This window comes from Callithrix jacchus, chromosome 6 (assembly GCF_049354715.1).
Source record: "Callithrix jacchus isolate 240 chromosome 6, calJac240_pri, whole genome shotgun sequence".
Taxonomy (NCBI): domain Eukaryota; kingdom Metazoa; phylum Chordata; class Mammalia; order Primates; family Cebidae; genus Callithrix; species Callithrix jacchus.
The window spans coordinates 40,614,529-40,635,256 of record NC_133507.1 but is presented as its reverse complement, the minus strand read 5'-3'; the positions used below and the strand labels follow the sequence as shown (position 1 = coordinate 40,635,256).

The 20,728-nt window shown below is 35.1% G+C and overlaps 1 non-coding gene across 1 annotated transcript; it reads right to left on the bottom strand.

Moving 5' to 3' along the window:
• Positions 1-18,644: 18,644 nt before the first annotated feature.
• LOC118154891 (U6 spliceosomal RNA) lies at positions 18,645-18,748 on the bottom strand. The gene has a single exon (XR_004745141.1). It is a non-coding gene; the product is annotated as a U6 spliceosomal RNA (small nuclear RNA).
• Between the last annotated feature and the right edge of the window lie 1,980 nt (positions 18,749-20,728).

Below are 20,728 nucleotides of genomic sequence, written 5' to 3'. Positions count from 1 at the left end.
CTGTGCAGGATTTCAGCTTTTTCCTGGTTTTCACTTGGGAGGAGACAAGTGTTCAGGAATTTATCCATTTCTTCTAGGTTTACTAGTTTATGTGCATGGAGTTGTTTGTAATAATCTCTGATGATGGTTTGAATTTCTGTGGAATCTGTTGTGATATCCCCTTTATCAATTTTTATTGCATCTATTTGGTTATTCACTCTTTTCTTTTTTATTAATCTAGCTAGTGGTCTGTCTATTTTGTCGATCTTTTTGAAAAACAAGATCCTGGATTTATTAATTTTTTGAAGGGTTTTTGTGTCCCTATCTCCTTTAGTTCTGCTCTGATCTTAGTTATTTCTTGTCTTCTGCTAGGTTTTGAGTTTTTTTTATCTTGCTTCTCTAGCTCTTTCAATTTTGATGATAGGGTGTCAGTTTTGGATCTTTCCTTGCTTCTCATGTGGGCACTTATTGCTATATATTTTCCTCTAGAGACTGCTTTAAATGTGTCCCAGAGATTCTGGTATGTTGTCTCTTCGTTCTTGTTAGTTTCGAGGAACATCTTTATTTCTGCCTTCATTTCATTGTTTATCCACTCAACATTCAAGAGCCAGTTGTTCAGTTTCCATGAAGCTACGCAGTTCTGAGTTAGTTTCTGAATTCTGAGTTCTAACATGATTGCATTGTTGTCTGAGAGACTCTTTCTTATAATTTCTGTTCTTTTGCATTTGCTGAGTAGTGATTTACTTCCAATTATGTGGTCAATTTTAGAGTAGGTGTGATGTGGTGCTGAGAAGAATGTATATTCTGTGGATTTGGGGTGGAGAGTTCTGTAAATGTCTATCAGGTTTGCTTCTTCCAGGTCTGAGTTCAAGCCCTGGATATACTTGTTAATTTTCTGTCTCGTTTATCTGTCTAATATTGACAGTGGAGTGTTAAAGTCTCCCACTATTATTGTGTGGGAGTCTAAGTCTCTTTGTAAGTCATTAAGAACTTGCCTTATATATCTGGGTGCTCCTGGATTGGTGTGTATATATTTAGGATTGTTAGCTCTTCTTGTTGCATCGATTCTTTTACCATTGTGTAATGTCCTTCTTTGTCTCTTTTGATCTTTGTTGCTTTAAAGTCTATTTTATCAGAGATGAGAATTGAAATTCCTACTTGTTTTTCCTCTCCATTTGCTTGGTAAATCTTCCTCCATCCCTTTAATTTGAACATTTATGTATCCTTGCATGTGAGATGGGTTTCCTGGATACAGCACACTGATAGGTTTTAGCTTTTTATCCAATTTGCCAGTCTTTTGATTGGTGCATTTAGTCCATTCACATTTAGGTTTAATATTGTTATGTGTGAATTTGATACTGCCATTTTGATGCTAGCTGGCTGTTTTTCCTCTTAGTTGATGCAGATTCTTCATTTTGTTGATGCTCTTTACCATTTGGTATGTTTTTGTAGTGGCTGGTACTGGTTGTTCCTTTGTATGTGTAGTGCCTCTTTCAGGAGCTCTTGTAAAGCAGGCCTGGTGATGACAAAATCTCTGAGTACTTGCTGGTTTGCAAAAGATTTTATTTTTTCTTCACTTATGAAGCTTAGTTTGTCTGGATATGAAATTCTGGGTTGAAAGTTCTTTTCTTTAAGGATGTTGAATATCAGCCCCCACTCTCTTCTGGCTTGTAGAGTTTCTGCTGAGAGATCTGCTGTGAGTCTGATGGCCTTCCCTTTGTGGGTAACCCGACCTTTCTCTCTGACTGCCCATAGCATTTTCTCCTTCATTTCAACCCTCGTGAATCTGAACAATTATGTGCCTTGGTGTTGCTCTTCTTGAGGAATATCTTTGTTGTGTTCTCTGTGTTTCCTGGATTTGAATATTGGCCTGTCTTGCCAATATTGGGGGAGGGTTGGGGTAGTTTTCCTGGGTAATATCCTGAAGAGTATTTTCCAGCTTGGATTTATTCTCTTCGTCACATTCAGGTACACCTATCAAACGTAGATTAGGTCTCTTCAGATAGTCCCATATTTCTTGGAGACTTTGTTCATTCCTTTTTATGCTTTTTTCTCTAATCTTGCCTTCTCATTTTATTTCATTGAGTTGATATTCGACCTCTGATATCCTTTCTTCTGCTTTGTCAATTCAGCTGTTGAAACTTGCTCATGCTTCATGAAGTTCTAATATTGTGTTTTTCAGCTCCATCAATTCACTCATATTCCTCTCTAAATTGTCCATTCTCATTAGCATTTCATCAAATATTTTTTCTACATTCTTAGTTTCTTTGCATTGGGTTAGAACATGTTCTTTTAACTCACAGAAGTTTCTCATTACCCACCTTCTGAAGACTGATTCCGTCATTTCATCACATTCTTTCTCCATCCCGCTTTGTTCCCTTGCTGGTGAGGAGTTGTGATCCCTTTTAGGAGGAGAGGTGTTCTGGTTTCGGGTGTTTTCCTCCTTTTTGCACTGGTTTCTTCCCATCTTTGTGGATTTATCCACTTGTCATCTTTGTAATTGCTGATCTTCAGATTGGGTCTCTGAGTGGACATTCAGTTGACAATGAAGTTATTTCTCTTTCTTATTTTTCCTTCTAACAGTCTGACCCCTCTGCTGTAGAACTGCTGAAGTCCACTCCAGGCCCTGCTTGCCTGGGGATCACCTGCAGCAGCTGCAGAACAGTAAGGGTTGCTAGCAGTTTCTTCTTCTGCTATCTTTGTCCCAGCATGATGCCCACCAAATGTCAGTCTGATCAGTCCTTTGTGAGGTGACTCTTTAGATATACGGGGGTCAGGGAGCTGCTTAAGGAAACAGTCTGTCCTTTATAGGAGCTCAAGTGCTGAGCTGTGAGCTCTGTTGTTCACAGAGAGGTACATTTAAGTCTGCAGCAGCAGAACTCATAAACCCCCTTTTTCCCCCTGGGTGCTCTGTCCCAGAGAGTTAGGGCTTTATTTATGGATTTCCATTGTGCTGCTGCCTTTTTTTTCAGGGCTGCCCTGCCCAGCAAGGAGGCAACCTAGTCACTGTCTGCCTGCAGAAGCCCAAAATTTAAAGTAAAATAGAAAATAAAAATGAAAAAAACAACATGATATAATCTCACACTTGTTAGAATGGCTATTCTCAAAACAAAAGAGCATAAATGTCGACAAGGTTGTGGTGAGAAGGAAACCACTGTATATTGCAGTGGATAATGTAAACTAGTATAGCTACTTAGAAAACAGTATGAAGGTTCCTCAAAAAATTGAAAACAAAACTACCATATGATCCAGTAATTTCTTTAATCTCATTAAAGAAAATGAAATCAGTATTTCAAAGAGATAATCCGCCCTCTCATTTTCATTGCAGCATTATTTATGATAGCCAAAATACGAACTTAAGCTAAGTATCCATCAACGTATGACTAGATAAAGGAAATGTGAGATATATACATATAACAGACATATAATGGAATATTATTGTACATATAACAGACATATATTGTATATTGGTTACATATAATAAACTATTGTTCAGCCTTTAGAAAGAAGGATTTCCTGACATTTGGGAAAACATGGATGAACCTGGAGAACATTACATTAAGTGAAATAAGCCAGGCACAGAAAGACAAATACAGCATGATCTAAGTTATATATAGAATCTAAAAAAGTTAAATTCGTAGAAGCAGAGAGTAGAATGGTAGTTACCAGAAGCTGGGGTGGGGGGTGAGGGTGGGAAGATGTTTGTTAAAGGATACAGAATTTCAGTTAGATAGAAGGAATAAGTTCAAGAGCTCTAATTTACAACATGGTGACTATAGTTAATAACAACATATTCTCGAAAATTGCTAAGAGAGTAGATGTTGTGTTCTCACCACAAATGTGGTAAGTGTGTGAGGTAATGCATACATTAATTGGCTAAATGTAGCCATTCTGCAATGTATATATATTTCAAAACATCATATTGTATGTGATCAATACATATAATTTTTATCTGTCCATTAAATAACAATCATAGTAGCCATAGAATATACAAATACAATAAACACTCTTGCCAAGAAGCTTGTAAAACCACCCATAAAGTTAAGAAATATAGTTTATAAAGAAAAAATAAAAACAAAATAGTATATCTGTGCTCCCAAAATTCATTCTTATATTTTGTTTTATGAGAATATTTTTAAATGCAATTAGAAAAATATAATGTCTAATTGTGTTAAAATTGAATGTGCCCATATAAAGAATTAAAAGTGAATATTTTTATACGTAAAATCATAGTGTATTTTGCTTTGCTTATCTGCTGTTTCATTTTTCAACTTTTTCTCTTTCTTATCTATATCAAGGGAAGTTAAATTTTCCAGAACCCCTTGCCCACTAGTTTTCAACTAGTGCCAACCAATGGGATGCACTCAGTAGAGACTGGAAAACAGGATAAAATGAGAAGTCAAGGTTTTTCACTCCACAGTTTCTCCCCTTAACTCTCTACCTCCACTGGTATCTCCAGCAATGGTCAATTTTTCTCAGTGGTTCGATTACCCACCAAACAACCTACTGCACGAATGGAGGTCTGTTGTGTAGTGTAGTTCCAGCTTCTCCCAGGTAGTCCTGGCTTCTAAGATCCCATAATATGGCCTTCTGGGTTTATTCTTTCAGCATAATGATGGTAACGACTTCCTGCCATTGCAAATTTCTGGGTCATCTTATCATCCTTTGTTTGGCTTGTTAGCTCCAAATTCAACTGTGTCAACATCCTCTGGGTTAAATTATCTCTCTTTGAAATCCAAGAGTGGCTTCTGTTTTCCTGACTTGATTCCAGTGGATACATCAGCACTGCCAAAAACAGAAAAAAAAAAAAACCTGAACTTGCATTGCAATTATAGAACCTGTATGAACAACAAGCATAAAATATGTGGTCAATAAAGTATAAAACTCTTTCTTTGGGAGCTCTTATTCAGTTTAAGGGAGGGACGGGAGGGACCAACTTTCCCATAGCCTTTCATTATCTGCATTTATACTCATTGTGAATATCATTAATTTATTTTTTCACTCATTGTATTAGTCAGGGTTCTCCAGAGGGACAGAATTCATGGCATAGATATATCTCTATGTAAAGGGGAGTTTATTAAGTATCAACTCACACAATCATGAGGTCCTACAATAGGCTGTCTGCTGGCTGAGGAGCAAAGAGAGCCAGTCCAACTTCCAAAACTGAAGAACTTGGAGCCCAACGTTCAAGGGTAGGAAGCATCCAGCATGGAAGAAAGGTGTAGGCTGGGAGGCTAAGCCAGTCTCTCTTTTTATATTTTTTTCTGCGTGCTTATATTCTAGCTGCACTGACAGCTGATTAGCTTGTGCCCACACAGATTAAGGGTGGGTCTGCCTTTCCCAGTCCACTGACTCAAACATTACTCTCTTTCAGCAACATCCTCACAGACACACCCAGCATCAATACTTTGCATCCTTCAATCCAATCAAGTTCACAATTCATTCCATATAATATTTAATGAGAAACCACCTTGTCTGTGAATAATTATAAGTACTGACAATATAGAAATGAACAAAACAAAGCTGCTGCTCTTAGCATCTTTGGAGGTAGAACTTTCTAAAGTGTTATCAAAGAGAGGTAATGTAATTCTTATTTGGTTTTAAAATTAATGAAATCAAATTATCATTAGCTATTTTGTTTGTGAAGGTTAGCAAAAAATTACGATTATTCTATAATTGGGATTTCAAATTCAGCATTACCATTCCTAGTTGGAATAGTTAAAATTTTTCATTTGAATCAAGAAGTTCTTCTTTGCTATGGTATATTTCAGTAAATGACCGAAAAAATGTTTCACTAAAAGTACAAAGTTAAATTTCCACGCTTGTTGTCACAGGAGTTTCAGTTTACTCAAAAGAACTGCTACCTTTTGATATAACCCATGCAGAATACATTCCCATTTCTTTAATAGAGTGATCCCTCATCTATTAGTGTAGTAGGTGACATTAGAACTCAAATATATTCATCTCAAATATTCATATCAGTTTGAAGCTTCCAGAGAAAACATAATTACACATATTTATAATAGAGATGATCTTTATTCATTGTTTTTATTTGCTGGCTTGCATTTTTTACTGTAAAGTGGTTTATTAATATCAGTAGTCATACAAACTACTTCACTCAATTGATTTTGTTTGTTTGTTTGTTTGTTTTTTTGAGATGGAGTCTCCCTCTGTTGCCAGGATGGAGTGCAGTGGCACCATCTAGGCTCACTACAAGCTCCAACTCCCTGTTTCAAACGATTCTGCCTCAGCCTCTCGAGTAGTTGGGATTACAGGCATGTGCCACCATGCTGGCTAATTTTTGCATTTTTAGTAGAGACAGGGTTTCACCATGTTGGCCAGAATGGTCTCGATCTCCTGACCTCATGATCCACCTGCCTCAGCTCACAAAGTGCTGGGATTACATGCATGAGCCACTGCACCCGGCCCACTCAGCTGAATTTTAAACAAAATTATGACTTTTAGCTTTGAATATAGTCTATTTATTTGTTTATGACACTGTCATGTGTTTTAATTCAATGTACATTCACTTTATTTTTTGGATACTATGTATAAATTTCAAGACAGAAACAGTGCGATATCTCAAAAGTGATATTTTACAAGCTTTGCATTCTGGTACCCTGCAATATTTAGTACCCTAGTCATATTAAAAAAGTTTGATGTAGGAATGCTTTAAAGTGCCTCTAAGATTACAGATTTCATTAAACCCTGTTTGATGAGAAAAACACCAAAATAATTTTAAAAAGTAGTTCCTCAAGACATAGCTATCTAACTGAGAAAATATTTTTGGAGTACTTATGCGCAAGACATTGCTGTGTTCACTTTATTTTTCTTCATGGTATTTTTATGCATTCAATATATATTTTGCTTCTACTTTAGTTTTACCATGTTAGTTGCTATTGGATACAAAAGTGAATCAGATAAAGTTACTATCCTCAAGAATCACCTATTCAGGGGGAGGATCAGACATTAACATGAAGTGTTACATGTTTAAAAACGGTACATAAAAGGCAGTGTTTGCACAAAAAAGAATGAGGAAGTTTGCATGGAGAAAGTGAGGAGACAGATATATGTATCATCATTAAAATCTCCACGGAAACATAGCTGTGATCTTTGTGCTAGGCTTTGGCATATAATTTTACCCCAAAGGGCATAAATATGTGAAGTAACCAAACAACATGATATGGCTGGGTCATACAAGTGGTTTTCTATTAGTAGACCAACATGGATGAGAGGAAAAGGGAAGTGAAGTTCAGAGTGAAATGTCATGGAACTCTTATGGCATCCTTCCTGTCTTTTATAGTAAGGATTCTTTTTATTTCAAAAAACAGAATCACTAAACACATAAGTTCTATATTGAAAATGACTTCGTTCTATCATGAAACTGAAATAGCCAGAGCTAACATCAGAAAAAGAATCTGAGACTAGATCCAGATGACTTCATTTATTACATGCAGTATTTTAGCAATTATATAAAATTGCTGGAGATTCAAGTGATGTACAAAGGGATTTAAGGGAATTAATCAGCTTACCCTATGCTTCTTATGACTACATGGGACTGAGCGACAATGTGGACACCATTGCCTCAGCAAGAGCACAGTCACTGGTGAGGAAACCAGGGAGACCTGATTAGCCATGCTCTCTGAACAGCCACTAAGCTGATTTCTTTCATTATCCTTTGCTGCCTTTATATTCTTTGAGGTTATAAATGTAAAATCTAACTTCTAAAAGAGTTGAAGTGATTATTAAAGTGTTCATTTTCACAATGTGTCAAAGCTAGTGCTCCCTATGAAATTAATTCACTTCTCAAGAAAATTTAAAATGCCATTACCTTTTCTATCACTCAAGGGACAGCTGAAAAAGCATGAACAAAATTAGTAACATTTTTATTAAGACCAACTAGCTAGCATCTTCATTTGTTACAATATTTTTTCTACCTCCCAAAGGACTTGTCTATATTATACATTTTGTGATTGACATTAAGAGTCCATAAATTTGCTAAACAAATTAATGTGCAAAAGCTCTTAATTATGTGCAAAAGTAATTTTAATTATGTTATAACCACTTTAAACAATAGGCTATATTGTTATAATTTCCTAACCACAGCTTCTACTACAAAGGTATTTATTCATCAATTACATAGAGACTATATGCTTAGTCAATGTTTCAATTGTTAGAAATAGAAAGATAATTAAAAGACTATTTCTTGTCACAAATTTCAGATTAACTGTTTAACATTATTCCTTATCACAAGTTAATATTAAAGGAAGAGTCATATTATAGTGAATTTATTGAAGTGTAGTCAAAGAAAGACCATGGTTAGTGTATGAAAAAGAAGATCACACAGAAAGAAAGAAAGAAAGAAATCTTATTCTATGGTACAGGAGGAAATTCTCAGGACAATCTCACAGATTAGATTTTTTTTAGACTAAGTCATGTAATATAAATTAGGATTTAGAGAGGAGAGAAAATAACACTTTAGTTTCTCTCTCATATCTACCTATTTAGTGTGAATCTGCTGATGAAATTTTCTTTCAGATCTTTTTATCTAGAGAAAATTATTTTCCCTTTATTTTTTGAAGATAATTTTACTACTATAGGATTGTAGGCTGAAATAATTTTCTTTTTTTTTTTTGAAATAATTTTCTTTCAGCACCATTAAGATGTCATTCCATTATACCCTGGTTTCCATAATTCTTGCTAAAAAATCATTTGGATTTTTGTTGCTCTTTTTAAAGATAATGTGCCTTCTCCCTCCCCCTTAATACTTTTAAAAGTCATCTTAGGAATTCTGTTTTTATTTGTTTTTACATAATTGTCCAAATTATGTTAAAATAATAAATAAAGGTTTTTAAAAAATAATTCTAAATTGAGTTTAGCAAGCTTCTCAAATCAGTTTTGGAAAATGTCAACCAGTATTGTTTCAAATACTGCATTTTTCTGCTCTCCTAAAATCACAATGCTAGTAAGTTTATAGAGTTAGAATTTGATTATAACCAAGATAAAATAACTTTATTTGCCATTTTTAAAGATTTAATTTAATTTTTTTTTTATTTTGAGACAGAGTCTCACTGTCACCCAGGCTGGAGTGCAGTGGTGTGAACTTGGCTCACTGCAACCTCTGCCTCTTGGATTCAAGCAATTTCTCTGCCTTAGCCTCCTGAGTAGCTGGTACTATAGGTGTGCACCACCATGCCCAGCTAATTTTTGTATTTTTAATGGACAGGGCTTTCACTATTTTGACCAGGCTGGTCTAAAACTCCATACCTTGTGATCTGCCCATCTCAGACTCCCAAAGTTCTGTGATTACAGCTGTGAGCCACCGCACCCAGCCTTTACTATATTTTTAACTTCTATGTTAAAAATATACAATAGGAACAATCCAAGATGGCCGATTGCTAACATCCCGGGATTGCAGCTCTCAGAGGAAGCGTGGAGAACTAGAGGACGCCACACTTTCAGACAAATTCTGGTCGCTCATGGAGCAGAAGATCCCCCAGCGGAGGAAACACACGGGTGGCCAGCGCAACTCTCATGGCCAGCGCAGCGGTTCCTCTGGCACCTCGGCGCGGCAGCACTCGGTGCAGAGTAAATGGGACCAGTTCCCCTTCTGACCAAGGTTTGGAGCCCCGGGAAGGCAGAGTCACCTACTACGGACACAAGAAGGAAGCCAGACAGGAGAATTCTGGGCAGAAAAGCACCATCAGTTTTAACGCTGCTGCTCTGGCCCTGGGAACTAACAACCTGGATGTCCACTCAAGAGACCTAATCTGAAAGTTGGTAATTTCAAAGAAGACAGGAGGATAAATTTACAATGATGGGAAGAAACCAGCGTAAAAAAGCTGAGAATACTCAAAGTCAGAACGCCTCTCCCTCTAAAGATGATCACAGTTCCACATCAACAATGGAACAAGGCTTGATGCAGAATGAGCGCATCCTGATGACAGAATCACTCTTCAAGGAATGGATAATAACAAACTTCGGTGAGTTAAAAGAACATGTTGTAGCCCAACGTAAAGAAACTAGGAACTTTGAAAAAAAGTTTGATGAAATCCTATTGAGAATAGACAACTTAGAGAGGAGTATGAGTGAAATAATGGAACTGAAGAATACAATACAGGAACTCCGAGAAGTATGCACAGGTTTAAACACTCGAATTGTTCAAGCAGAAGAAGGGATATCAGAGGTCAAAGTCCAACTTAATGAAATAAAACGTGAAGAAAAGATTAGAGAAAAAAGGATAAAAAGGAATTAGCAAAGTCTCCAAGAAATGTGGGACTATGTGAAAAGACCAAATTTATGTTTGATAGGTGTACCTGAATGCGACGGAGAGAATGAATCCAAGCTGGAAAATACCCTTCAGGATATTATTCAGGAAAATTTTCCTAAACTAGCAAAGCAAGTCAACATTCAACCCCAGGTAATATAGAGAACACCACAAAGATATTCCTCAAGAAGAGCAACCCCAAGGCACATAATCATTAGATTCACCAGGGTTGAAACGAAGTAGAAATTACTAAGAGCAGCCAGAGAGAAAGGTCAGGTTACCCACAAAGGCAAGCCTATAAGACTTACAGCAGATCTCTCAGCAGAAACTCTACAAGCCAGAAGAGAGTGGGGGCAAATATTCAATATCCTCAAAGAACAGAACCTTCAGCCCAGAATTTCATATCCAGCCAAACTAAGCTTCACAACTGAAGGAAAAATAAAATCTTTTATGAACAAGCAAGTACTCAGAGATTTTATTACCACCAGGCCTGCTTTACAAGAGCTTCTGAAAGAAGCATTACACACAGAAAGAAACAACCAGTATTAGCCTTTCTAAAAATACACCAAAAAGTAAAGAGCACCAACATAAAGAAGAATTTACACCAATGAATCTATAAAACAGCCGGTCGACATCAAATGGCAGTAACCCTAAATTTAAATTGACTAAATCCCCCAATCAAAAGACACAGCCAAAACCCAATGGCATGTTACATCCAGACCTGTTTCACATGCAAGGATACACGAAGACTCAAAACAAAGGGATGGAGAAAGATTTACCAACCAAATGGAGAGCAAAAATAAATAATAAATAAATAAAAAGCAGGAGTTGCAATTCACGTATCGGATAAAATATATTTTAAAGCAACAAAGATATAGTGGTAAAAGGATCAATGCAACAACAAGAGCTAACAATCCTAACACCCAGATACGAGACTTAGATTCAATGAGACAGAAAATTAATAAGGATATCAAGGGCTTGAACTCAGATCCGGAACAAGTAAACTTAATAAATACTTATAGAGCTCTCCACTTCAAATACACAAAATATACATTCTTGTCAATACCACATCACACCTACCCATAAGTTTAAATGAAACATTGACTGGCCATTATTAATACCCAATTTTTTTCAAAATAAAGCAATATTTCCATTTACTCTCCCTCTTTCTCTTCCTCTTTCTTCCTCTCCTTTACTTATTTTTTTTTCTTTTTCTTTCTTTCTCTCAAAAAAAAAGAAATCAACTTGTAAACCTCTAGATCCAGGTCGGCAATGTCTCTCTCATTGCTTGATTTCCTTCCTTCCCTTCCCTCCCTCCCTCCCCACTTCCTCCCTTCCTTCCTTTCTTCATCTCTTCCTTCCTCCCTACTGTCCTTCTTTCCTCCCTTCCTGCCTTCCTCCCCACCCCCCCAAAAAAATATATACAATAACCTTCTCTATGTCTGCATTTGTTCAAAAAATTCAGTTTTAACATTTTCTCAAATATTTTCTTTAAGTTGAATTTTAAGATATCTTCAAACAAAGCAAGGAGTTTGAAAACAATCTTCATTTTATTTAAATCAAGGTATTTTTCCAAAAAACTCAAGATATGTGCTAAATATGTGGTATTTGTGTGTGTCCATGTGTGCGTAAGTGTTCAGTTTATTAACTGCTGCAGATATATTAGAATGGGATTTTTCTATTTTAGTAATAATTCCTGACTTTGACAATAGTGTCTTTTTATATACATATAAGAATTTAACAAATTGTATTTGAGGTCCTTACTACATCACTCCTCATGACTTTTATTTTAAACAAGTTCAAATTTTCTAAGGAGACATTTTTAATATATTGTGTCATTATATGACCCAGAAGTTTATAACAGACTTAGTATTTGTATCACATGCTATTTAAGAAAATAATTTTAAATATAGAAAGCAGGGAAAGATTTCTATTTCTATCATTACATAGAAAACATCACAAAATAACATTAATAGAGAATTATTATTTGTTCCAAGAAGTATTGAGACCAAGAAGAATATCAATGACTATTTTTAGAGTAGGATTTGAATTAACAAAGTATTATACTAATAGACTCTCTATGTATTATACACTAATATATCTGGAAATATAAAATAATATCCAAAATATTTTCAAATATATAGATTTCCTCTGAGTGATAATACCATTTCTCTTAAGCATATTATACAGTTTTGATGTATTTAGTCTCAGATTTCTTTTTTTTTTTTTTTTTTTTTAATTTTTTATTGGATTACAGGTTTTGGGGTACATGAGCAGAGCATGCAATACAGTTGCGTAGGTACACACATGGCAGTGTGCTTTGCTTTTCTTCTCCCCTTCACCCATATTTGGCATTTCTCCCCAGGCTATCCCTCCCCACCTCCCCCTCCCACTGGCCCTCCCCTTTTCCCCCCAATAGACCCCAGTGTTTAGTACTCCCCTTTCTGTGTCCATGTGTTCTCATTTTTCATCACCCACCTATGAGTGAGAATATGCGGTGTTTCATAGTCTCAGATTTCTTGATGAGGGATTAATTAATCAAACATGAAAATATTTTGTGAAATTTTAAGAGTGTGTTTAGTTGAAATAAGAGGGTGACATATAATAAGAAGAATGAAAACATAAGCTTAAATATTTTGACAATTGCAAATATGTGAGAATGTTTTCTTACCAAAACCAAATGGCAAAATTTCAATGTTTAATTTTATTTGGAAAATAGTAACTTATCTTACTGAATTATTGTAATTGGATACATTCCTATATTAGGTCTCTAATTTGATGTTGACTTATCAGTTTTATCTTAAATATCTTCTATACCAACATGTTTTGTATTTAAAATGTATATGCCAATTAAAATTATAGATTTTTGACTATTATTTATGGAAAGAATTTGTAGGCAATATTTACTAAATTACACTTTTAAGTAGTATTTTTCTAAAGAATATAGTTTGTGCTGATTCTAGTCATTGTATCATATGACTGAAATAACTTGCCTATTTCAGTTGACATTGTAATAAGTCAAGTCTGTATGATTCATTTAATTTTGAAGACATTGAGGTATGTCATAATCTTGGGACCTTGGCTTCAAAGTATCCTGTAACCTCATTAGGAGAGAGGCTTAACCAAGACTGGGAGCACAATGGCTAAATGGGATGTTTTGCTGGCCATTACAGGTGCAGTCAGCAATTCAAATAATTATATTTGAAAGATAACTGAAGAATTAATAAATGCATTAATTCTTTTTATTAATCTATTAATTCCAACTACTGGAAATAAGGGAAGGAACCAAAATGGGATGGAAAATGTGAGCTGTTATGCAACATAACCAGAGAAATATTGGGCCTGAATATAGTCCCTAACCACTAGATACATAGTGTATCTTCCTATAAAAGAAAAGAAGTGTTTTAGTTCAGAGCAAGCTGGCAAGATAGATTTAGGTCTCAATAAAAGGGACAGTTAATTCCACTAGGCAGAAATATAAACTGTTAACAGAAGAAAAGAAAACACAATGGCAGAATAAGAATCATGAACAGAAAAGAGTAGTTTGAAAAAAATAGAAATTCTGAAAATAAAATATATAAATACTAATACTACATTGATAGTTAAACAGACATGGTATGACAAGAATGAATTATATAATTAAAAGATAGAGAATGCTGCAAATAAAAGACTATTTAAATGGAGAAGGTTAATATATGATTTTAAAAAAAGAGTTTCATAAAAAGAACAGAAATTTAAAGGACAAGATTGGCAAATAAAATTGTTTCCCATGTAATTGATAAGCTGATCCCAAATTTAAATGGAAAAGTGTAGTCTAATCTAGACTTGCAGAAAACTAGAATAAATTAGAGGAGGAAAAAATGAGCTTAAAATGAATAAAAATGAAAAAGAATTTTAAAAGAGAAGAAAAGGACTAAGAGAAAGAGAACAGGAGATTTCTATTTAAAGATAAGTTTATAGTAATTAAAATGGTGTGGTATTAATAAACGAAAAATTTTGGGAAACAATAGAACAGAATAACATACATAGAAACAGATCACAAATATGACACCATAGTATTTAAGTTACAAGGAATTACTTACCAGTGGTGAAGAAGTGATTCCAGAATAAAGGCACCAGATTAATTGGGCATCCAAATGAATAAAAAGAAAATTTAGAATCTCATTTCAGATCAGACATAAAAATTCATCCCAGGTAGGCTAACACCCAAAGAGTTAAAGCATTTAAGGCATTTAAAACTATTTGAATATTTTAATTTTTTAAGTTGCTAAGAGATACAGTATAAAAAAAAATCTATTTTATAAGAATCACTTTATTCCATCCTATATAACTTCAAATCATTTTCTACTGAAATTTTTTTATATGTATGCTTGCTTTCTTCCTTTTTAAAAAAATTACCAACTTGTTATTAAAAATATGCATTCTAAAATACTCCACTTTTAAATTAACTGTTGAGTAACTTTTTTTTATTATTCAATGTTTAAAATATCAAATAAGGACAGGTTAGATGTGTTGGTCACAGTGATAAGTCTTTAAACTGTTTCAAATGATTAATTGAATAATATATTTATGTCTTGAAAAATTTGATTCTTTTCACCATCTGTCATTCTGATGTAGGAGGCCAGATCTACACTGGAGGTGGAACTCAGACACTGGACCAAATTGAGGACTAGTTAAAACAAGGCCAGGAAAGAAGCAGCTCTCCATAAGACATATCTACCAGTATGTCATGCCAGTTCATTGCCATATCAACACCTGGAAGTTACTGCCCCTTTCCATGCAATGACCTGGCAATCTGGAACTTATCAGCCCTTTCCTGGAAATTTCTGTATAATCTACATCTTAGTTTGCATATAACTAAAAGTGGATATAAATATGACTGCAGATGTGCCATTGAGCTTCTTACTCTGGGCACACTCCCTATAGGGCAACCCTGCTCCACAAAGAGGAGTACCTCTGCTGCTGCTGTATGTTGCCACTTCAATAAAAGTTGCTGTTTACTACCACCAGCTTGCCCTTGAATTATTTCCTGTGTAAAGCCAGAACCCTCCCTGGCTAAGCCTCAATTCTTTTGAGCTGGGGCTTTTCTGCCCTGCATCAATTCTGAAGCAATACATTTTTTGGATATATTCTTTAAAAACACCCTTAAATCTTCATAAATAGCTGCATCTTCCTCTCATCCCCGATCTCCACAAAGAAATATATTTTTATGGTCTCCTTATGAGCTTCTTTGATTTTTTCAAATGCCATGTATTTTAGTTAGCTCTTGCTGTAAGTAATCTCCCCCCAAATTGAGTGGATTAAAACAATAATTATTTAATTATCACTTAAAATATCCTCCATAAGACATTTGAACAAGGCACAGTGGGTTTGGATGGTCTCAGTTTTATATGCTGTCTGCTAGGCAGAATTATACATGAATTGCCAGGCCAGTGCAAAAAGAAGCAGTTGGACTTGTTCATAATTTTTTTTTTTTTTTGCCAATCAGTTTGAGCTTATGAGGTTATCCTTGAACTGATGACCTCGCCTTCGCAAGCGCCATGACCTCCGGCGGGAGCCACTTTGGACCCCCATAAATTTTTAAGTATTTCAATTTAGTGACAGCAGAGCATTAAGACAAGCGCAGAAACCTTAAAGCATTGGAACTTTCTGTGTAACTGCTCAGGTCACACGTCCATAAAGCCTGTCCTGCTGCTGGTGCTAAAACATTAATGATGGCTTTTATATCAAATGCCTGATACCTCAGGATGGTTAAAGAAACTGGAGACTAATTAACATGGTTTAACTTGCATCATATGCCTGGGATTTTGTCCTCACTGTCAGCTGGGTTTCCTGGTTCTGCTATGTAGTTGCAGGACATTCCCCTCTCCACATGGCATCCCCACCTGGCCTGTTACCTTGGTTGAGGCTTCTCATTTTCTGGATGCTGGGTTCTAAGAGGAAGAAAGTGAAAGTTCCCTGTACTTTTTAAACCTGGACGTAGAAGTTGTCGGCATTTTATGGGATAAAGTGCTTCACAAAGACAGCCGAGATTCAAGGAGAGGGTAAATACACTCTACCTATTGATGTGCAAAGCAGAAAAGTGATGTGAAAGCAAAGCACTTTGGGGAACTATCATGTTACATGCATAATATGAGATATAAGAAGTACTGTTGAAAAATAGTCACAGAGCTCAGCATTTGAATGCAGACCTATTTCATTTCAAAGACCATGTTCTTTCCACTACTACAACTTTCTCTCAAGAATTAGGAGCTAGTTTTAAGAATCAAGTTAGGCCAGGCACAGTGGCTCACACTTATAATCTCAGCACTTTGGGACCCCAAGACAGATGAATCAGGAGGTCAAGAGTTCGAGACCAGCCTGGTCAATATAATGAAACCCCATCGCTACTAAAAATACAAAAATTAGGCAGGTGTGGTGACATGTGCCTGTAGTCCCAATTACTTGGGAGGCTGAGGCAGGAGAATAGCTTGAACCTGGGAGGCGGAGGTTGCAGTGAGCTGAGTTCACGCCATTACACTCCAGCCTGGGAGACAGAGAGAGACTCTGTCTCAAACAACCAATCAACAAACAAAAAATAATTAAATCAGAATAAAAAGGCATATTGTTACAGATTTTCTTTTTTCAGAATCACAGTGTACAAAACATATACACACCAAATTTAGTTAATGTTCAATGACCTGAAATTTTCAACTGGAACTGTAAGAATTTATCCATAACTTGACGAAGAAGGGAATGGTGTATCCCATGAAAGGGCCAAGGGAAATCTTCTGAAGGTTCGCTGAAGATCAGTGAACAAAAGGCAGATTTTCAGGAGAGAGGACATAAAAATGTATTAATGTGCAGATAAGGAAGACAAAGGAACTTCAGGTAACAACTTCATCCTGTACTTTGTGAGATACAAAGGATTGAGGACAGAGTGGGGGTGATACTCAGAGAGAGCTTGAGGCCTCTTCTTCAGTTCAGCATGTCCAAGCACCATATTTTGGGGTATCAGTTTCTGAGCTCCAACACGCACTAATTTTTGAACTAAAAGTAAGAAACATTGCTCTTGTAATAGTGATTTCTATAGCATTAGAATGATACTATAATATTTCTATAATTTTTCTCACTTAAATAATATAACCTAGAAATTAGAAAACAACACTAAATTTTACACAGAAGAAAAACTGTATAAAATTTAGGAAATGCAGACAATTAACAAATAGTTAAATAATTTTTATTTCTACCACCCAGACTATCCACTAATAACATTCTATGAATATCTTGCATTACTATTTTTTGTCTTCACCATTGTATACATAGTATAAAAATTAAGTGTATAAATTAGTATAAAAATCTCTATTATGTTAGTCATTACCACCTTCCCCCTTACTTAAATTACACTCTTTATATCATTATGTTTATTTGGAATTCCTTTCTCATTTATCTATGATTTTCATGGTTTGACCAAATGTTACTTGTTTCAGTATAGGCATTAAAAGATCTCATTTTCTGTTTTAGAGTAAATGATGGTTCTAGAGTCAAATTATTTGGTGGTTGATGGAATATAGAATATAAAACAATAAAGGAAGCAGCATCATCTGAAATAGAAAACTGAAGGAAATATGATATCCTATATCTCTAAAACAATCCTGCTAGGTTTTAAGTTGTTTCTTCCCAAATGCTAACAACATGATAACTTTCTTGAAAGTTAAAAAAAAAAAAAAAAGGAAAGAGAGAGACAGATGTATTCATAATTAACCTGAGTCTAGAATAATTCATGATTCACTGAAACTTTTGAAATTAGTAGTTAAAATTACAATTATAACTTATGCTTTTAGTTGAGACATCACTTTCTTGTCTTCAATAATCTTTTTCTTTTTTATTTTCCTGAGATTTCAGAATTTGAGATTAAAGTAGAATTCTGATTAATTTTCAAATCAAAATCAGATTTTTTAAAACACAAACCTCCTAATACAGTATGACAGGACTCCTCTAATTTAATGTCTCTTGGCCATTTTCCACTACTACTCATATAAACTAATGTTTCAATAAGGTTTTGTAAAAATAGTGTCTAACAGAACAACTATATTTACTTAACAGAGTTTTCAGATTTTTCTGTGTGCCAATACATGCTGTGTGTCCTTAAACATACCCTGTATAAGTTCCAAATGGAGTCATGCTCTGTCATAACAAATCAGTCCAATTTTCCTTTGTATAAAAACTTAATTATGTGGCTATATTCTGGAGCAAATGTAAAAGAGATGTGGAGTTCGATGGGAATTATTTCTCCCTTATGACATCTAGGTCTTATATTCCACATGGCAGACTTCATGAGTTTTCTGTATTGTATACATTTTGTACCTAGATGAATCCTTGTGACAGAAAATTGTCAAATGTGTTTTCTCTTTTTTTTTTAAATATGGAACGCTTCACGAATTTGCGTGTCATCCTTGCGCAGGGGCCATGCTAATCTCTGTATCGTTCCAATTTTTGTATATGTGCTGCCGAAGCGAGCACTTTTCTCTTTTTTAACTCACTTCATTAAAAAAATCTCAATAAGCAAAACTATAACGATTTTAATTTCTCAATCCATCATTGAAACCTTAGAAAACCATTGTAATTATTACTGTGTAACCTAAAAATATAATTAGTTCTAGATAATCTTTAAATATTTGCATAACGGAATTTTTAATGAGATTTTTCTGACTGTCCTGTTGTGCTGAAAACCCAAAACGAAAAATAAAGCCACCCGCAAAGTGAAAGAACTAGCTCCTACCCCTACTTTAGATAGGGAGTGGATTGGGATTGGGGAAAGGGAACTGTAATTCTCAGCCTTTTGGAGGTGCAATGTAATTTTTTGTTTTTGTTTGTTGAGAGGGAGTCTCGCTCTGTCTCCCGGACTGGAGTGCAGTGAGGCTATCTCGGCTCACTGCAACCTCCGCCTTACCCGGCTCAAGCAATTCTCCTGCCTCTGCCTCCTAATTTTTGTATGTTGTGTAGGGACAGAGTCTTGCAATGTGGCTCAGGCTGGTCTCCAACTCCTGGGCTCAAGCAATCTAATCGCTCGACGTCTTAAAGTGAGGGGATTACAGGCTGAGCCACCACTACTAGCAGGGAGGTGTAATTTGTAGAGAGATTTTGTTTCCATTCCACCGGGAGGATGGAGCATTCCTTCTTCTGTGAGTGGGGTGCTCTCTCAGTTGCTGTTACTCGTATACATATATATTTTTATATTAATAATTTATATAAATTAATAACTAATAAATATATACATATATTTTTGTTGTTTTGTTGTTGTTGTTAGGCTGGCGGGTATAGAGCCCTGGCTCTATAACAGAACTAAGGCAGCTACATCTGCTGTTTCTAGAATCCCATAGCTAGAACCTTTTGGTCTTGTTTGTTTGTGGTAAGAAAATTGTTTTAGATTATCACTCTTCTCTATTCTGATTACTGGCATTAGTTTTGCCAGCCTTGCTTACAATATGCAAAACTCAACTGTAGAAATTCCAAATGAAACGTTTTCTCTCTCAATAAAGCCTATCATTTGGAAATCAAAAGCACTTTAACTTTCAAGCCATTGTTTGCAGTTTGAGCTTCTGAAAGCCTATTTAGGGGCTCAAAAGCCAAAATGCCTGCACCTATATATGTATACAGAGTACAGAAGGAAATATTGTTACAAGAACAATGGGCACAAGAAGGCATATCAAACAATATCTTATTTCATACCACAAAATGTTACCCTTAGCTGGTAAAACTGACTCACAGAGCTCTTTGGGGGCATAACCAAAACGCAGACCCCATTGTTCTGTCTTCAGCCCAGGCATTCTTTTTGTTTGGTGATTGTTGTGTATATGTCACTTCTCTCAAACATGATCTCTAACTCTTTGTTTTAGACTTGTCAAGACCAGTTATGTAAGAGGGTTAGTACTCATCTTTTGACAGGAACTATTATATCAATTTGAAATGTAATCATTTTTGTCAACAGAATAATATTTTCATATTACTAAAAATATTTGAAATTGAAAGCTATAGAAAAGATCTCGACATAATTGTAGTCTGAAGACTTTCAGTAAGCAAACTAACTAAATAAATAGGTTAAAACGCTTCTCTGCCTTTTATTAGTGGTGTATAGGCTGTGAAAATTACCTCCTTTGTATAAAAATGAAAATAATAATGCTTATCAGAAAAAATTAATATTTGTAAGGTAGTTTTGACAAGGGCCTGGTTAACAGAAACTTTTTTTTTAAACTAATACAATATAGAATATTCTGAAAAAGAATCCCCAATTTGTAAAAAATAATTAATTTTGACTTTTGTTTTTGTGTGTATTTAAATACTGTCTCACTTTAAAGATTTACTATAAAAAGAAATATTTTTCCATAGTAGTAAAAATAATGTTGTAATACTCAATTAAAATTATAATCTACTACTATGCTTAAACATTATTTGAAGTAGATGATGACATAATACTGTTCAATTATCCATGTGAAAATTCAA